We start from the raw sequence: 18,066 nt of genomic DNA, 5'->3' as shown, positions 1-18,066 counted from the left end.
ACGCACATTTTCTCCCAAAGATCACTCACTAACGAAACAATGTTCAGAGTTTAGTTATACACTATGTGAGGGGGAAAGGAGTGAAAACCAATTTATCCATCCTGTATTTCTTTTTAAGATGCTTCCTTCGCTTGCAAATCAACCCATGGATATTTTTTGCAGATCTACATTAACGCAATGGGTGGAATAAAGTAGTGGACAGTTCTGCTCATCAACCCTTAAGAAAGACTCCATTAGTGGCTTTAAAAGTGTTATATTCAGAGCTTTTTCAGAGGACAAAAAACAATGTTGCAGGGAGAGCAAATAAGACAGACACAGAGAAGCGTTGCCCATGACAGGTCGGGTTACCACACCCAGAACATCATGTAGAACAACCTCAGTTTCAGCACGGAGAGCGATTATTGAGAATAAGATTCCGCTTTCCTGATATACCAACAGGTCCTTGATTGCAATAAATTATATTTCCTTCACCCATGACATGTTCAGTCTATTTTGCAATCAAGCATGTGTGCACTGTAGTGATATAATTAGCAGAAAGTCTTATTGCCAATGGGTTTGGGGAGGTCGTGTGATTCCCACACAGCCTGTTGTGAAGTTGGCTGTAACCTCCATCATTTCCTGAGAAAGAAAGGGGTCCACTTATGTGACTGTCAAAATACCCGCTGCTGCTGTCCACAGCTGCAATTCCCAGGTTGGGAGTCTGTGTGGGATTCCTCTTTCTTCGTCTTTTGTTCTTGAGGACAAAGGCCGATGATTGATGCCATATGCATCCAAACATTGCTCCACTTTCCTGTGCTCCATTAGGCAGTGTCCTCTGAGTCCTTCCAAACTGCCCCTTTCTTTGCTCAGTGTGAGTCTTAATCAAAGTCTTCATTTAGTTCATTTCCTACCAGAATCAGAGCACCAAGATGCTCTCTGCATAGAATGTGTCTGTCTCTGGGTGACTCAAAATGCAGGGTCCTGTTGAGGGAGGAAAAGGCAGCAATTTCAGGGTTTTTTTATTTTTATTTTTGCAGATTTTCTTTTTAATCGAGAGCCAAATTGACCACATCCACAAAATGAGTACATTGAATAAAGTAAAAAATATCATTATAATATTGTGTCAGTATTGAATACATAATTATATAGTTAAATGTTCAAATCAGTAGTTAAAATTTGAGTTCATTAAATATCAAACATAATTGTTCCAGTATGTATTTATTATTTAGACCTTAACATCTGACTGGTTAAGCTGCACAAGTCAACTGCAGACCAGTTACATTAGCAACCTCACCCACCGACTTATTTTGGCAAGACCAAACTTATCATACAAATTCAAGATATACAGCAATACATGACTGTGATATGATTTAATAATATGAACTCTTAAATATTTACATATATGTTAACATATAATGAATAAAATGTTAATGAATGATTTTCATACTTCAACATCACTTAATCAAAATATGTTATTCACACATTTCAATTATTGTAAAAAAAATATATTTTTATTGAGTATATACATTTACAATTTAAATTTAAATGATCACATACTGTATTCTTGTATTCAAGTATTTATAGGTAAATAATTTCTAATGGGGTCATTTGCATAATATTCCCAAAGATGTCCATAACAACCTAAGTAATCCACACATACACAGAATTTAAAGGAAATTAGTCCAACGGGAATCACACATAGAGTAAAGAACACACGAACAAAAGGACGTGCAAAAATGGCATAGAAAGCCAAGAAACCTGCTGCACCTGCCAGTTTTTGAGACGCATCCAAGTTGCAACTGTATGAGTAAATGAGGATAATCTAGTCTAATATTAATTAATGGCTGATAAAAAAAGGTTCAGCCATTATCAAAGTATTGCACAGATGGTAAAAAGCAAAGAGATCATCACAAACAAATCTAACATTTTCAAAACAGACTGAAGGGAACGTCTGTTGCTGTATTTTTACACCTCCAAATGTTACAGTGAATGCCACTGGAGCCTAAATGAAGAAGTGGAAAAACATAATTTCACAATAAACCAGACATAAATAAGTGGCAGTTGTAAGATGGGTCAAAAATAATGTTTAAAAGTCTTGTTCAAGAGCCAAAGAGCACCCAGTTGTTTCCCATGAGAACAATAGGTAATGCACTCACCCACAATAAACTCGATATACACTTACCGCACAAAACTCCACGACTGAAGAAAAAGCATGCTGGAGTCTGCTTGAATATTGGGTAAATTTTTTATTGCAGAAGATCTAGACAGGCCAGTGAAATACTGGGAGAACATATTCTGGCCAGATTAGGCCAAAACTGAACTCTATGGATGTCACTGCACACACCATGTTGAAAGAAGGGTTTTTTCCACCAAATATTCAACACATTTCTGAAGTGTATAATACTTATTACCTCTGTCATTCCAATGTGTCCTCCATAACTTAATTTGTTGACTAATTTCCATTGATTTCTTTGTATGTGTGGAGTACTTGAATTATTCAACAACTGGTAGGAAGTTTATTTCAGTGGCCCTGTTAGAATTATTTAAACACAGAAAAATGTCAAAATATTAAATAGTTATTTTAACAGTTGTTTATCGTGTTATGTTGCTTTTGGCTCTCAATAATTTTTGAAAACACATAAAACAGCGAAATAAGCTGCAGTATCGTTTTGTATGTACCTGTGTTGAATCTCCTTCAGCAGCTGCTAGTCTGGAAGAAGCAGAAAAATAATGACTCAGCAACAGGATATTTATAGGAACATTGTTTGACATTTTGAATCTTTCCCCTTTCTGTGTCTCTGTCAAAACTGTGTTCAAAAGACACATGCACCACAGTTCAAACCAATAGATATCAGTGAAAAATAAAGACATATTTCTTATAGCAGGAAAAAAAATGAACTGATTTTGGCTAACTTCAGTAAGTATGATAAGAAGGACATAAAAATACAGAAAAGGAGTAGCATGGTTTTATTTATTTTTTGACCTTTTTAAATTATGCATTATAATTATTGAACTAAATCATTTTCATTGTAGATCTTGCTAACAGAGATAATGAATAACATGAACATTCTTAAGGTTTACATCTTTTTCTACTTTGGATCATGTCCAATGTTGTGGTAGCTCAGCTGCTGGAGAACATTCAGTGTCTATGCCCGGATGTGCCTCAAAAACAGTCCGTGGTGTAAAAGTTGTTCTAAATTAAAATATGCACTGCAAATGTTCACCTTTTCGTGTGGACTTGGACTGACTAGCAGCCACTGTGGTCAGGTCTGCAGGCAGACCCACATATACTCCCCCATAATTCCTGAATGAAGATCAGAGGACAGGAGATGATGTTAGTGCGACAGTTTCTTGTCAGTGTTAGATCCTGCGTAGACATAGTAGTAGTAACAGTGTAGTAACATTACATGTGGCTAATAACAATGTGTTCATAGGCAAGGCAAGTTTATTTCAGTATTTCAGTAACCAGGCAATTCAAAGTGCTGTACATGAGCAGAACATAAGAAAATAAAACCTACTGTTGGACTACAAACTTAATCTAATGAAGATTCATTGAATTACAATAGTTTGAATTGAACATTAACATCTAAAGGCAACACTAAACAAATGGGTTTTTAATCTTGATTTAAAAGAACTCAGGCTTTCAGCACTTTTACAGTTTTCTGGGAGTTTGTTCCAGATTAGTGGAGCATAGGAACTAAATGCTGCTTCTCCGTGTTTGGTTCTGGTTCTAGGTATGCAGAGAAGACTGGAGTTAGAAGACCTTAGTGGTCTGGATGATAACAATTCTGTGATGTATTTAGGTGCTAAGCCATTCAGTGATTTACAGACAAACAGAAGTATTTTAAAGTCTATTCTTTGAGATACAGGGAGCCAGTGTAAGGACTTTAGAACTGGTGTTATGTGCTCTACTTTCTTAGTCTTTGTGAGGACGCGGGCAGCAGCGTTCTGGATCAGCTGCAGCTGTCTGATCCACTTTTTTGGCAGATGGTGAAGACACCATTGCAGTACTCAATTCGACTAAAGACTAGAGAAAGCGCAGCTCGATGGGGGTGCCCAGAGAGGGCCCCATCATTGGGCTGTTCGTCAAGCTAATAACAGCTACCATTAGCTTATGTTGTCCGGGAGGTTTACAACTTTGCTGATGCAAGGTCAAGAGCTTTACTGACCTTTCTATGTTGCTCTCAAACATCTGTGTCATACTGTTAGCTTAGCATGTAGCACTGTTATGCTCATTCTAATATTATCTTAATTTAGACAACTTTCAACATAACGTTCCGTTATGTTGAGATTGGCTGGCAAGAACTCTGCATTTCAAATATTTGGAGAATTCTTTCGTTTGCAGCCCTTTCTACTGTCAGGTTATAAAACAATATGCCAAGCTTTGAATAAACCTACCAATAAATGGCCATCCATTTAAAGTAAGAAGCCTTGTAAGGAGAGCATTTTATCCAACCTTTGCCATGATAATATAATTCAACACAACTGATTGACTTCAGGAGTCACCTCATTTGTATATATTGTCTATCTTTGGGTAATGTAAGATCAGTTTAAATGCAGCTGTGAAGGGGTCAGATGTTTGTTAGAGAACATTAGCGAACAAACAACGCAAAGACCAAGAAACACGTCAAATAGTAATAAAGCTGTGGGGAGGTTTAAAGTAGGGAAACTGATATAATACTGTATGCTTTTGAAATCTCATACAGCACTGTTTAATCCCTCATCTAAAGCATGTCACAACTAGAAGCCTACCACGAGAGGGCTGTCCACCTACACAGACAGGCCAGGCTAAGAGAGCATTATTCAGAGAAGCAGCCAAGAGACTCATGTTAACTCTAGAGGAGCTGCAGAGAACCACAGCTTTGGAGCATGAATCTGTTGTCAGGAAAACGCACTTACGCACCCAGCAAGTTTTTAATAATAAAAATATACATTAGTCTTGTTTGCAGTTTGCAAAAATACTGATTGTTTCAAAAAAGAACCCATAGCAACTAAAAACCTCAGAAGCATTGATAATATACCTTCTTTTCTCATCTTCTGCCAAGGGATCTTCTGTCCTGAGTGAGAGAAGAAACACCGGTCAGGTCAGCTTCCGGAGCAGTAGCGCAGAAACATTCAAAGCCCCGAGAAGAGGCAGTTGTTTGTTTTAGCTGCAGAACGTTTAAGGGGAGCTGCAGGGAATACTGATCCTTCCCCGGCGGCAGCGACTGATGATGAGGCATATGGAATAGACAATTATAATTTCAGCTGCGGATATTGAATAACCGACTTCCAGCTTGTTGCCGTAGAGCTCACGCCAAGCTGCCCCAGGCCAGACAATAAAACACACCCCAGTCTGCAAGCTGTGTTATTTGCATGATGTTTTCTTTTCAATGTAAAATCCGAGTGTATGCATGCGTGGTCATGTTTTAATGCTTGTTTCATCTCTGCAGGAGGGAAAACTCAAGTAGACTGTTGGGATTTAACCACCTTGTGGGTCCCTTAAGGCATGACACCGAATGCTTGCTCTGCTTGATTGCCAAAGAAAAGGATATTAATCAGGATAAGGGATAACAGGTCTGGAAATCCTTTTGATGGGTATTGTTGTAGGCGGGGAAATGGTTTGTTTGGATGTAACAGAGCGTGTGTGCTACATTTGTTTGTGATATTTTGCAGCAGAGTTCAGCTTTAGGAAGCTCTGATTAGCTTCAGTGAGTCAGTGCTCTTCAGTCAGCTCTCAGGGGTCCTAAGCTGGCTGCTGGGATGGCTACCAAGCAGCATAAAAGCTGACTGAGTATGTACAGTACACACACACACGCGCGCGTGCACACACAATTCACATGCTTGTAAACATATCCTTATTACACTGAATAAACCTAGTTTTTTCTGGAAATTGTTGTCCAATCAGATAAATTAATATGTATTCCTTTACTGTGGCTGAGCCTTCGCATAAGCTTGATTCTCATTTTAACACCAAGAAGAAAATGGATTGATAAATAGCCTCATCGGTACCAGGAAGGCTTTTTTTTCCAAAATGAAAAGCCCACTGATGTTACAAAAATAATTCAAGTACACCCATCATCATTTTTTCCCCCAGGGAATGCTTTAGAAATGCTGCTCCTCTGCACTCTTTGGTGAAGTGTAAATGGCCAAAAATATATAATACTATACATGTGTATATAAAGATATATATATGTATGTATGTATATATATATATGTATGTATGTATATATATATATATATATATATATATATATATATATATATATATATATATATATATATATTTATTTTTTTTTTTATTTTTTTTTTGGGCCTTATTTCAGAATAAGACCTAAAAAGCACCACTACATTCTCAAGGAGATATTTTTAAAGGTAGCAAAGTTTGTACCAAATGAGATGGGATTTTATCGGATAGACCAACAAAAAGTAGTTTTCTGTAGTAGAGTGGAAGAAAATGGATAAATGTTTTTTAGAATGTAAATCTAGCACATTTTGGGGGGCATGTGTAACCAAACTCTACATGCAAATGCGTTTATAAATACAAATAGACACACATGCATGCATGCATGCATGCATACATACATACATACATACATACATACATACATACATACATACATACATACATACGTCAAACAGACTAGATAGAGAATATCATCAATTTGCCACAGACTCTCAGTAGGACTTAGGTCTGGATTTTGATTTGGCCATTCTAACATATTTGAATATGCTTTGATCTAAAACGCTCCTTTGCAACTCTGACTGAGTGTTTAGAGTTTTTGTCCTGCTCAAAGGGGAAACTTCTACTTCTGTGCGTTATGGTCCAGGATCGGCCTGTTTTTAGCTCCACCCAGCTTTGCATAAACTATGACGATTTTCCCTGTTTCTCCGAAAGAAAACAATCCCCACATAATGCTGCTGCAGCCACCATGTTTCACCGGAGATGGTGTGTTCAGAGTGATGTGCAGTGTTAGTTCCTTCTGGATCTCATCAGACCACACCTCCATCCTCATGTTTAATGTGTCATCTGCATGTACATCTCAGTGAATTCGAATGTGTCACGATAAGGCTCATTTATTAGATTAAAATTGCCTTTTGAAAAGAACAACCTATAAGCAGGCATTAAACATACCTTTCATTATGCCCACATTTCCATATTAAAAATGATTTTCTGTTGATCTGATTTAATGTTCTAATCTTAAAAATTGCATTTTCATTTGCTGTAAGTAAAAAAAAAAAGACTAGATAATGGTCTGTGAGTAATTACTCTTTATAATACGTTTAACTTAATGAATTAAGTTACTGAAATAAAAGAACTTCTCAACAATGTTCTAATTTATTGAAATGTACTTTTATACATATTAGTCAGACTTTAAATTCTTTTTCTTCAACAGGGACTTTCTTCAGGGGATTCTTTCATAAATGCCAAATTTATGACGGCTAATCTCAGCAGCTCCTCCAGTGAAACCATGGGTCTGTGTCTCTTTGCCTCTCCATGCCTGGATGTGTCTATTTAGGTGGATGGCCATGTCTTGGTACGTTTGTAGTTGTGGCATACTTTTCCCATTTTCAGATGATAAACTGAATAATGTTCTGTGGGATGTATAAAGCTTGGTTTGTTGTTCTGTAACCTAATCCTTTTTGAAATTTCCCCCGTAACATTATCATTTAGCAGGTTGTTATATTCCGTAGTTCTCGTGGTGCTTTTTGTCCTCTAATGTTTTCTAACAAATCGCTGAGGCTTTCTCAGGACAGTTAGCTTTAAACCCCAAACAGTTGGAATTTATTTCCTAATTGGTTGCACTACAGTTAATTTAGGGCTATCAGATTAAAGGTTTCTGAATACATACGCATGCCACACATTTCAGATTCTTTATATCACGAGTTCCCAAAGGCCTGGTCGGAACTCCGCCCCCCATCCTCCTCCACCGGGGTTTGGAGATACGAGATGATATGACGCTGATGTGCTAAAAATAGTTAGCATTTTGTTATTGCAAAGTTAAAAATGTAAAAATACTACTTTATTCTCATAATATTATAACTTTATAATTATAATCTATAATAACTTTATGACTACTTTGTGTTGATGTATCATTTGTAAACTCCATAAACCACCATAAAGTTGATGTTTGTAATTAGACCAAATGTAAAACAGTTCAAGGGTTATGACAACGTTTGCATTGATAGAACAGATATCTTTTATTGTTCCTCAGTGGGCAAATGCAAGTGAACCAGCATTAAAGTGAAAGGTAAAGGGAAGCATGCAGATACACACAAAGGTAAAAAGAATAGATAAAAATCAAAAATAAGAATAAGAGACTACACAAGTAAGGCAAATTCACAAAATAAGAAAAATAATACTGTACAGTTATCAAATATAGAATAAATAAATGTGCAACTGAAGAGGGTGATTTAGAAAATGTACAAAATGTACACGTATATTTGAGCATCAAAAACATCAGACTATTCACAGGAAATGAAACAACTGTGCAAAAGCAGCAGGGACGTAAACACCTACTGGGTTTGTTGGGAGCAGCGATGATTATAAAATCTAGCTGGTGTGAAGAAGTAGGACTTGCAAACTACTGTTCGATTTTGGCCTTGGTTTACATCCTAAACTGACTTTACAGGAGGCAACGCGTGACATAGATGGATGAGACGAAGGGCCACTCACAATAGCTTAATGCCTTAAATATTACAAAAAAACGACTGATATACTTACACATCTTTGGAGGCTTCTGCTGGCCCTAAGAACAGAAAGAATGACAAAGATTTAATTTCATTTTATTTGATAACCACACGCATTGATACAAAGTATGTTTCATTACTAACTTTTAATTTCTTGGCTTAGGATCATTGAATCAAGGACGGCCAGTAGTAGGATGTTTGAAAGAGACTCAAAAGAACTTGATTGAGAGTAAATGTCTTTATTCCAACACCTCTAGGTTATGACGGTTCATTGAAATACAGATATTAACCACATGCAGACCTGGACAAGCCTTAATCCTTGCTGGAGTTGTTATGATCTGGGGAAACCTTTCCCTCTCATGAATAGAACAAGAAACTAAAATCATTACAGCCATGTGATGTCTCTATTAAGCATTTTCGCTGACCCTCTCCCGGTCTTTACTGCCGCAAAACGGCATCACGTTACATTAACAATGAGGATGCGCTGTCGCTAAACATCAGTCGCAGATTTTGTGGCCCGTCGGATAATTGTAGTCACGCTAATACTTAAAGGAGCATAGCGTAAGTTCCAGGATTTTTGCAGACGTCTGCCCCCTCTGGCGACGAGTTAGAATGACAGCAGTGTTGTGCACGTGCGTGGGAGAAAAGGAAAAGAATCTGCAGGTCTGGACAGGCCTTTTGTTTAGAGGCGTAATGTCTTCTGAGGTAACAAAGCTATAAATACTAGCCCCCTGTTCTGTCTCTAATGCATCGATTACGGCGGAGACTCAACAAATTAACAGGGTAAACAAGAGCACACACCCAGAGGATTCGGTCCGAATCACTCTCTCATGAACTGACTAATTCAGCTTATAGAACCAACTGCGGTAAATAGAAGATAACAAATTTTACACGTTGGACAATTATAAGGGCATGGGAAATAAATTAAATAATATTTAAATTCAAAACTTGCACTATGCACATTCAAGAATTTAGTCAGAGTGATAAAAGTGAAAGGGATGTCTCACAATTGGCAGTATTTTAAGAAGTGTTCACTTCAACCTCTCCTAAACACAATTTTCAAGTGGTTTTGGAAATTTTATAATGTAAATGAAACTACCATTGTTTTCATTTGAGGCAGCAAGTACAAAACAATCACCGGGGCTGCTAAAGTTCAAGCGGTGTTTATGTGACTGATCAAATCTGACAGAAAACAGACTTACTGCTCCGCTATAACAATGTACAAAATTTAATACAAATTGCTTCTCCCCCAAACAGACAAATAGAGGAGTTTTGGATGGGGGCACCGACTAAGGGTAGTGCTGCTGTTGACAACATGTGGTCTCTTCGTTTTTGTTTCTCACAGAAAGTACTTCTGGCTCAGTGCTTCTATTAAGCTGTGTCTCCTTCCTAGACAAAGTATTTGATGAAGAGCTTGTTATCATTTATTATGTGGTCTCTTTTTTATTTTGTTTTGCATGAAAAATAAGTAGTGGATGGAGGTTGGAGTGGATGTTACTTTTCTCCTTTTCTAATAGAAGTTCTCCTCTTGCTGTGCTTTTGAGGTTTTCCGTGTCTCTTTTTTGGGAAGGCCCACTTGCAAAGAATTAGTTTTCATCAAATGCTCATGCTCATTTTGTTATCTTTTTACATAAAAAATCTCTGGCACAATGCTTTCATGTTTCTCTGTAACTTTTTTTTTTCTGGAGGTTGCATCTGTTACCTAGATGTTCTCTATTTTGTGTCTCCTTGCAGTCCTCTGGTCAGCAGAGAAAGCCACTAGAGATTTCTTCCTATTAAATGTGCGATGTTCCTCTCCATTGTTTCCACATTCATGCCCGAATGCAGTTACCAGAACAATTTACCAATTATGATTACATGAGAAACTTAATATGACTGTATTGTATCATAATTGGAATATTAATTGAACTGTATGCAATTATATCTATACAATTGGATATGAACTGGACACCTTTGTCTCATAATGTGCCTTTTGATGATTATGCTGCTATTTGGCACACTACGAATAAACTTGATTGGATGAAACAGTTCAATACTTTTTATTTTTGACACGGTATTTTAAAGTCACTTGACATTGTTCGGCTAGAGTCCTTGTGGTTTGTTTAAAGCTGAATTATACTTTGAAAGGGCTTCAAAAAACAAGAAAATTAAATACAAAGAAATGAAATACAATACAAGAAGCATCGGAAAAGAAGTGCCAAGAACTGTCCTTCGATCAATTTCCATGTGTATAAGAGCAAAAGGGATCCTTGGAATATTAAATACACACAAAACCGTAGAATGTTGTCTACTGCACACGAAAGTGGAGCAAACTTTAACGATGCAGAGAGAACTGTCTTTTCACTGTGAAAGTTTCAAGTCTGCCAAAGTGACAAAGAGGCCTTTTCAGTGCCCTCGACAAAAGCTCATTCATATCCAAGGCCGTGCATCTGTGTGCATTAGACTTGGGCTGAACAATATGACGTATAGTGTGATCATTTGAGTGAACTCGATAAGGCCCAGGCTTGAATTCAAGAAGTTCTTGTTTACCTTGACTTCAAGGCCTCCTAAATTATCTCAGCAGTGGTTGGGGTGTGGTCTTTTGTTCTCCCCAAAAGAACAAATAGTAACATGTATCCCGAATGGGTAGCTCATAAGTGTTTAAGAAGCTGAAATGCTGATCTTCATTTTTTAAGATACTATCTATAGGTACATTTCTTTAACTTGCATATGTTTAATGACAATAAAAACCGAGCTGGTTCATGCAACACGACTTTCCACTGCAGGATTTCACAAAATACAAAGTTTAGAAAAAGCCCATTGAGGAAAACAGCTGATTCTGCTTAGTGAGTGTTCAGGTTAATGACGTCACACGAGGCACAGGGATGGAGCGGATAAGCTTGCATTAGTAAACATTATGGCACACAAGCATCTTTGAGAAACTGTTCTGTACATTCTTAAGCATTTGAAGTCTAAATTAATTACAAGTTTACAAGGGCTTTAGTTTTATATATTTGAGCTAGAGTTTGACTTTATTCACCCCCAGGCCATGAGTGTTATTGCTGCTGATGGTGAAGCTTAGGCAAGTAGTAACAATGATCGTGGTTTTACTCAGAAGTTTAACTTCTTTGTATGTTCCCGTTTAAATCTTGTTTAAATCTTTCTATATGCCTCACAGGTGACTAAAAATGGGAACGTTACAGACATGACCAATAAAAAAGGAATATATTTGGATAGAAACATATGTGTTATCATCTACACAATTGTAGGGAAAACTGCTGACTTGAGTTGCTCAATGTCAATGACACTGTCAGCAACAAGGGTAAGCAACAAAACTTTATTGTTAAAGAAGCTGGTTATCAGAGTGGTGATGGCATAGGCCTTCCAAACATATAAAAACTGAAGTTCATAGAGCTAAAATCAGCAATACAGCAGTGGAAACAAGCCAAAACGCTCACCAGCAAGTAAAAGAAGGGTTTAACTGCTGTAATGACCATAAAGATTGAAGAGTAAGCAATGTTCAACTTTTACTTTTTTAATAAAATGAAAACTTTTTTTTTTATTTGATATACTGTTTACATGTTTTTATTATCTTTTCAAAGCTCTCATTTTCTGTCAGATGCACATTTCTTGATTTAATTAAAATAATATAGAATTTAAACCTGTCAGGGGTATGAATGCGTTTCACCTTTTGAATTAAATTCTTGAAATAAAAGCTCTATTTTTTAAGAAATTCCAATTTGTTGAGAGTGTTTTATAACAACTTGGCTCGAAATAATTGCTGACAGTGAAATCTGGACATCCCAGTCTTTCCTGGTCCTCCTCACAACTACATCCATATGTCTTGTTGTTTCCTGAGATGCATGCAGTTTTGCAAACTTTCAAATACAAGAAAAAAAAAACACATACTGTACCTTATGTAATGCCATCAGAGGCACTGAAGTTATAAATTTTAGTTTTGGGAGGATGTTTTCTATTGATTATATAACGATCTACAACAGCGCAGCGAAACCAAAATGAAAGCTGACCAAGGCAGATGTGAGAAACTATGTCAAGAGTGAGTTTGATTTAATTCGACAGGACGATCAGGCGAGGTGCTTTAATTTTGTCACTTAAAACAGTGTCCTTTGACACAGGCCTGGCGTCAGCTGGCACAGACAAATGAGAGCAGCTGCAAGTCCCAATTTATCAGAGTGACAGGACGACACACGCCCTTGACACTCTTCTGATTGCTGACCTCTGAGACCAAGCCAACGGAAAATGGATAAGGCCGACTGCACACCGACACAGAAAACGTCCGCCCACCGCGGGCAAACAAGGCACAACCCACAGGGAGCAACTTGGATGTTGTTTACGGGCTGTGGGACCTCAGAGCGGATCCCATTTAGACCGGTCGCTGTGATTGGCTGCGTTAACATGCCTGGTAAGCACTGATTAGGTACCTGCAAGCACACGCGCGTTTACACGGGCACAAACACACCCATTACGCTGCTTTAATGGGCTTCGGTGCTGGTGAGGTGATTCTGCAGATACTTCAAACTAATTATTACCTAGACAGGACATGTGTATGTGTGTGTGTGTGTGTGTGTGTGTGTGAGACAGAGAGAGAGAGAGAGAGATTTTCTCAGGTAGAATTTAAAATGTGCTTTGTATCAATCTGAACCAAGTGAGTGAGATGTGTTGGGTGGAGATAAGAAGGACGTCTGGGTGAGGGTTAGAAAAACAAGCTGATGGAGAATTGCCCCGGTCCGCATGTGTTCTTTGGCTTTTATGAATGAAAGTCTGCCGCCGATTTAACATTTTAGTGATGCCTGCGTTCAGGACACACTTGGCATCCATCACGTGGGGCAGACAAGGATGAGTGAGTGTCAGTTTTGCCTTGGAAAGCAAGGCAGCAAGAGGAAAAAACACACACAGACGACAGAGAACGTGCAAATGTGGTAACTGTTTCAAAGTCCGTATTTCTCAAAGACGCACACCTCTCAGTCAAGTCAGATATCTTAGATTAGGGAGCTCTGTCAAACTGGTCTCGACACCCCCGGGGGATTATCCCATGTGGAACATGTGTACATAGCCATAACACACAAGAAGGATTGGGAAACAATTCCTCCTGCCATTAATATGAAGCAAACAGATTAGGATATGTGGAAGCAGATGTTTTCATGAATTAAGTCAGTTGACCCAGACCCACCAGCATGCACCCACAAAGACGCGCTCCTCCTGAGCGTAAGGGTAACCCTGGCATGCTTCATTTGCATTCGAGCTACCTTCTCCCGCCTTCCTGCAGATGAGTTGACATCCTATCGCCCCACCATAGCGCTGACTGACACATCCGCACGGAGACTCCTCAAACACTCACCCTCTCCTGAGGTGCTGGTGGCTGAGGAATTGCCACAACCCATTTTGCATCGACGCAGCCACCGTCTAGGCAGAGCGGAGACGTTCAGTGAGAGGAAGGTTGAAGAGGAGAGGAGGGAAACCCGCGACACATTGAAGAAAGGAGAGAGAGGGGGGGGGACTGACAAAAAGTGGGAAGGTTAAAGAAATGGCTCAGAGGGATCCCCTTTGGTCGTGTGCTTGAGTCCTGCGCCGTTCTGTCCTGCAAAGCTACAGAGAGCTCAGATTGGAGCGAAAGCACTGAGACGCTTTTATACGTACTCACACTGAGACAGAGAGAATGACAGAGAGAGAGGGGGGGGGAGATGGAGAGAAAGATGCTTTGCCCTCACATGATTTGCTCTTTTTCTCCACCCTGACATGGTTGCCCGGGAAACCAGGGTAAAGAAGGCGGAGGGTGTAGTGTGACTTTAACCAATGGGGAGCTTCTGTTTTACGTGAAGGTGTAAAAAAAAAAAAAAAAAAAAAAAAAAATGGACTGTGTTTAAGGCCATCAATATATCCGCCTGTGGGAGAGAAATGCCCACGGTAAAATTCCCAAATTGCTCTTGTGTGGTGAAAACAGAGAAGCTTTGTGAGGTTTTCTGTGGCTGGGGCTTGCAGCTAAAGATGACTCTCCTGGGCTCCAACAGAAAAAGACAACAGTCATAGACGAATACTAAACACTCTGTGTAAGAAACTGCAAGGGCCACACGAGGGTCAGACCGTGGCCCCCAGCTATTCTCGGCGCATCTTTTTTTTTTCTTTCAGTCATGCTTTTGGGAACATGACACACGACACGACAGGCACGGTTTATTGCTCTTCTGTTGTATGGTAAGCTTTGCATGCATTAGTGATGACAACCTCAGTGTTTTTCTCCTCTTAAATCGTTCAGCCTTTTTAAACATGAACATTTCAAGCCGATTTGTGACATTTTAACATCCTTTCAGACTATTAAATGTGTTCAACTCAGTCCTGATATTTACATTCAAAAGACACATACCTTCTGTCCTCACTGTGTGATATTGAATCAGACTAAACTTTTTCCATAGGTACTTTGGGATAACAGAACATGTTGTAGTTGTTAAAAGCCAAAACAGTGAGAGGGAGGATGATTTAAGTTTTTGTCTTATGACATTCTCCAAATTTAGAAGTTTACATACACTAAGATTTAGAAGAGCCTAGACAAGTGGATACAAGTGGCCAAAATGAGCCTCCTCTGGAGGGTTGCCAGGCTCAGCCTTGGAAAAAGCTTAGATTTCCAGGGGGAGCTCAAAGAGAGCCACTGGTTCTCCGCATTGAAAGGAGTCAGTTAGAGTGGTTTGGACTTCTGATCAGGTCCCCCCCTGAGTGCACCCTTTTGGAGTTTTTCTGGGCACATCCCACAGGGAGGAGACCCCGGGAAAACCTGGAACTCCCTGGAGGGAGTGTAATTTCTATCTCCCCTGTGATCACCTTGTGGTCTACCAGAGTGAGCTGGAGAATGTCGTCAGGGAGAGGGATGTCTGAGTTTCTTTCCTGGACCTGTTGCCCCCACGACCTGATCTTGGGTAAGCGGAAGACAATGGACGGATGGATAATGATGACATGGCATTGCAAGTTTCTTAATAAGAAATTTTTTCTGTTAACTGGGGGCCCACCCATGAATGTATCTTAAGGCATCACCTCAAAGACGCTGCTTCTTTGTGTGACATTATGGGAACATTCATAGACTTCAGACAAGCTTGCAGGTTGAGAATTCAGGATCTTTAAAAGTCTGAGTCATCCTTTTGGCACAAATTTCAAATCCCTGAAGGTACTGTACTTATCCGGTAAACATTTTATGCAAGTTTAAATGAAAAGTTGCTAACTCACACAGTGCAGGAAACAGACATGTTCAATGGTCCACAGATGCAATTGTTCAGTTATGTTTAAGATTTAAAGATATGGGCAAATGTACTTGTAAAGGTGTAAAGATGAATCTTCAATGTTTGATTGTTGCATAGTTGCAATCTGATACAATGTGCCTTTATTGTTGTTTTAACACAATTGATCTTTTCTTTGTGTTTGAGTTCAGTCTGTGTACTAATAATAACCAATTATCCGGGATTGCTTTTAAGCTCAACCAACAAAATATGGACCCTCGTCCAGATTCCACCGATTCCGTATTGAGATTCTGTTGGTTTTGTTGATGCTCTCAACCAGAAGAGGGACCCCAAATCAAATTCTGCTAGAGGCCTCATACAAACTTGGGCCGGCCCTGGGTGTGAACTCAAGAACAAAGCCAAACTTGGAAGATGTAGGCTGAGGCTAGTATGGAAGTGTCGTCATCCACAGTATCCTCCAGGGTCCTCAAAAAGCCAGAAGCCAGTTCTCCAAAAGCTAGAATAAAAAGCCAGATTACAGTTTGCAGACACCTTCATGTCTGGACACATGTACCTCTGCTTGAGGAGAATTTCCTTAAATGATTTGCCATACAGACCATCGTTAAATTTGGGTGAAAAAGGGGGGACCTGACAGGTATAAGAACGCCGTCCCAACTGCAAGGTACGGAGGCGGAAGTATGATGTTGTATGGGTGTTTACCAGCAAACATTGGTGATCTTCACAAAATAGAAGGCATCATGAAGAATGAACATTGAACAGAAATATGGTAGCAGCGTCTCAGTACATCTGTCAGAACGTTTAACCTTGGGGATGAATGGTTCCTCCAGTAATAATGGCCATAAAAGGACCATGAACACACCTGAAATAAGGAAAGTAAAAGAAAAGAAAAAGAAAGGTGACAGCAATTTCTCTCACTCGTTAAAAAAAAACTGTTCAGGGTAATAAAAAAAAATGAACCTTGGCTCTGTCTTCTAAGTCTGTGCTCTGCAAGCTCCTCTCCCATCCATTCCTCATTTAGCCCCTTGTTCTCTAGTCTTCAGGCCTCTCCTCTTTCTTGCTGTGTTTTAGCAACAGAAACGATAAAAATGGTCTTAATTGTCCTTGACAAAAAGGAAATGAGAGTCAGCAATGAACTTAAAGATGCACAAATCAGATTTCAACAATCTGCCATCACAAGACTCACAATTGGAAACTGGTTCTTTTTGAGCTTCCAGCTGTCTGATATTTAGCTTTCTTGTCTGTCAACAAGCCCTCAGCTTTCTCAGTATCCTCATCTCCACTGTTACTACACCTAATAAACATCTAACATACCATTTTTATGAGGACGCTACCCTTCCTGCAGATCTTCCCATCATTCGATTCAGGCTTAAAAATAAAGATGACATTATCTTAAACGTTAAGGATATTGATGGGCAAAAACATTTTTTGCTTTGGATACAAAAACAAACATAGACATTTTTACGTTGTATGACAATAAAATCTGTTTTTATGGCAGAAACGGTTACTGCTGTTGAACAGCAGCATGTCAACGGTAAAGTCAAATATAGCCAGTGATGCATGATGTCCGCTTTAATTGACAGATAATAAGTCGCAAATTCCTAAAAAACAAAGTTACAACAGTCAAATTGGTCCTTGGGTGTTTTTAGATGCAACTAATGCTTAAAATAAAAGAACAAAACATTCAATAGCTGTTCCATATTTCTTTCTGACCGTGGGCCATGTGGGTGTGAAGACATGTTATTTAGTTAGTCATTTATCTTTGCATTGACTGATCAATAGGTGAAATGAAACGGAACAACCAAAACCCACATATCCAAGCAAATGGCATTTGGATATCTGTCTGTGGTGCTGAACAACTCTGGGATCTGATGTCAGATGGCATCAGGTGGAAAAGTTCACGGAGAGAATGTGAGGATCTGCTGGCAATGTTCGGAGCCCTGGTGCTGCAGCAGCTCTGAAACAGATCCTTCAGGGAGTGGAGACTCTCAAATGACCTTTGCTGCTCCCCTCACTATCCTCTGCAGGGCTCTCGTTTCTTCCTTACATGAATTACAGTAACGCTGTGATAGAGGATGATCACGTGAAGTCAGTTAATGAAAGTTGCGATTTCTGAAATGTCAACGCTTTAAGTGACAATAGTTCCGTGTCTGCATCAAGAAACGCCATCGATCAGATTCCAGTCTCGGGTTACACAACT

General features: G+C 39.1%; 1 non-coding gene across 1 annotated transcript; it reads right to left on the bottom strand.

Annotated features, from left to right (window-relative positions):
* Positions 1-496: 496 nt before the first annotated feature.
* LOC105927376 lies at positions 497-14,314 on the bottom strand. Its single transcript, XR_004929696.1, has 6 exons — positions 13,988-14,314; positions 8,684-8,708; positions 5,001-5,036; positions 3,204-3,283; positions 2,659-2,689; positions 497-960 (listed from the first exon to the last, which is right to left on the bottom strand). It is a non-coding gene; the product is annotated as an uncharacterized LOC105927376 (transcript).
* Positions 14,315-18,066: the final 3,752 nt, after the last annotated feature.

Source organism: Fundulus heteroclitus, unplaced genomic scaffold (genome assembly GCF_011125445.2).
Source record: "Fundulus heteroclitus isolate FHET01 unplaced genomic scaffold, MU-UCD_Fhet_4.1 scaffold_52, whole genome shotgun sequence".
In the NCBI taxonomy this organism is placed as follows: Eukaryota; Metazoa; Chordata; class Actinopteri; order Cyprinodontiformes; family Fundulidae; genus Fundulus; species Fundulus heteroclitus.
This window is presented reverse-complemented; position numbering and strand designations above follow the sequence as displayed.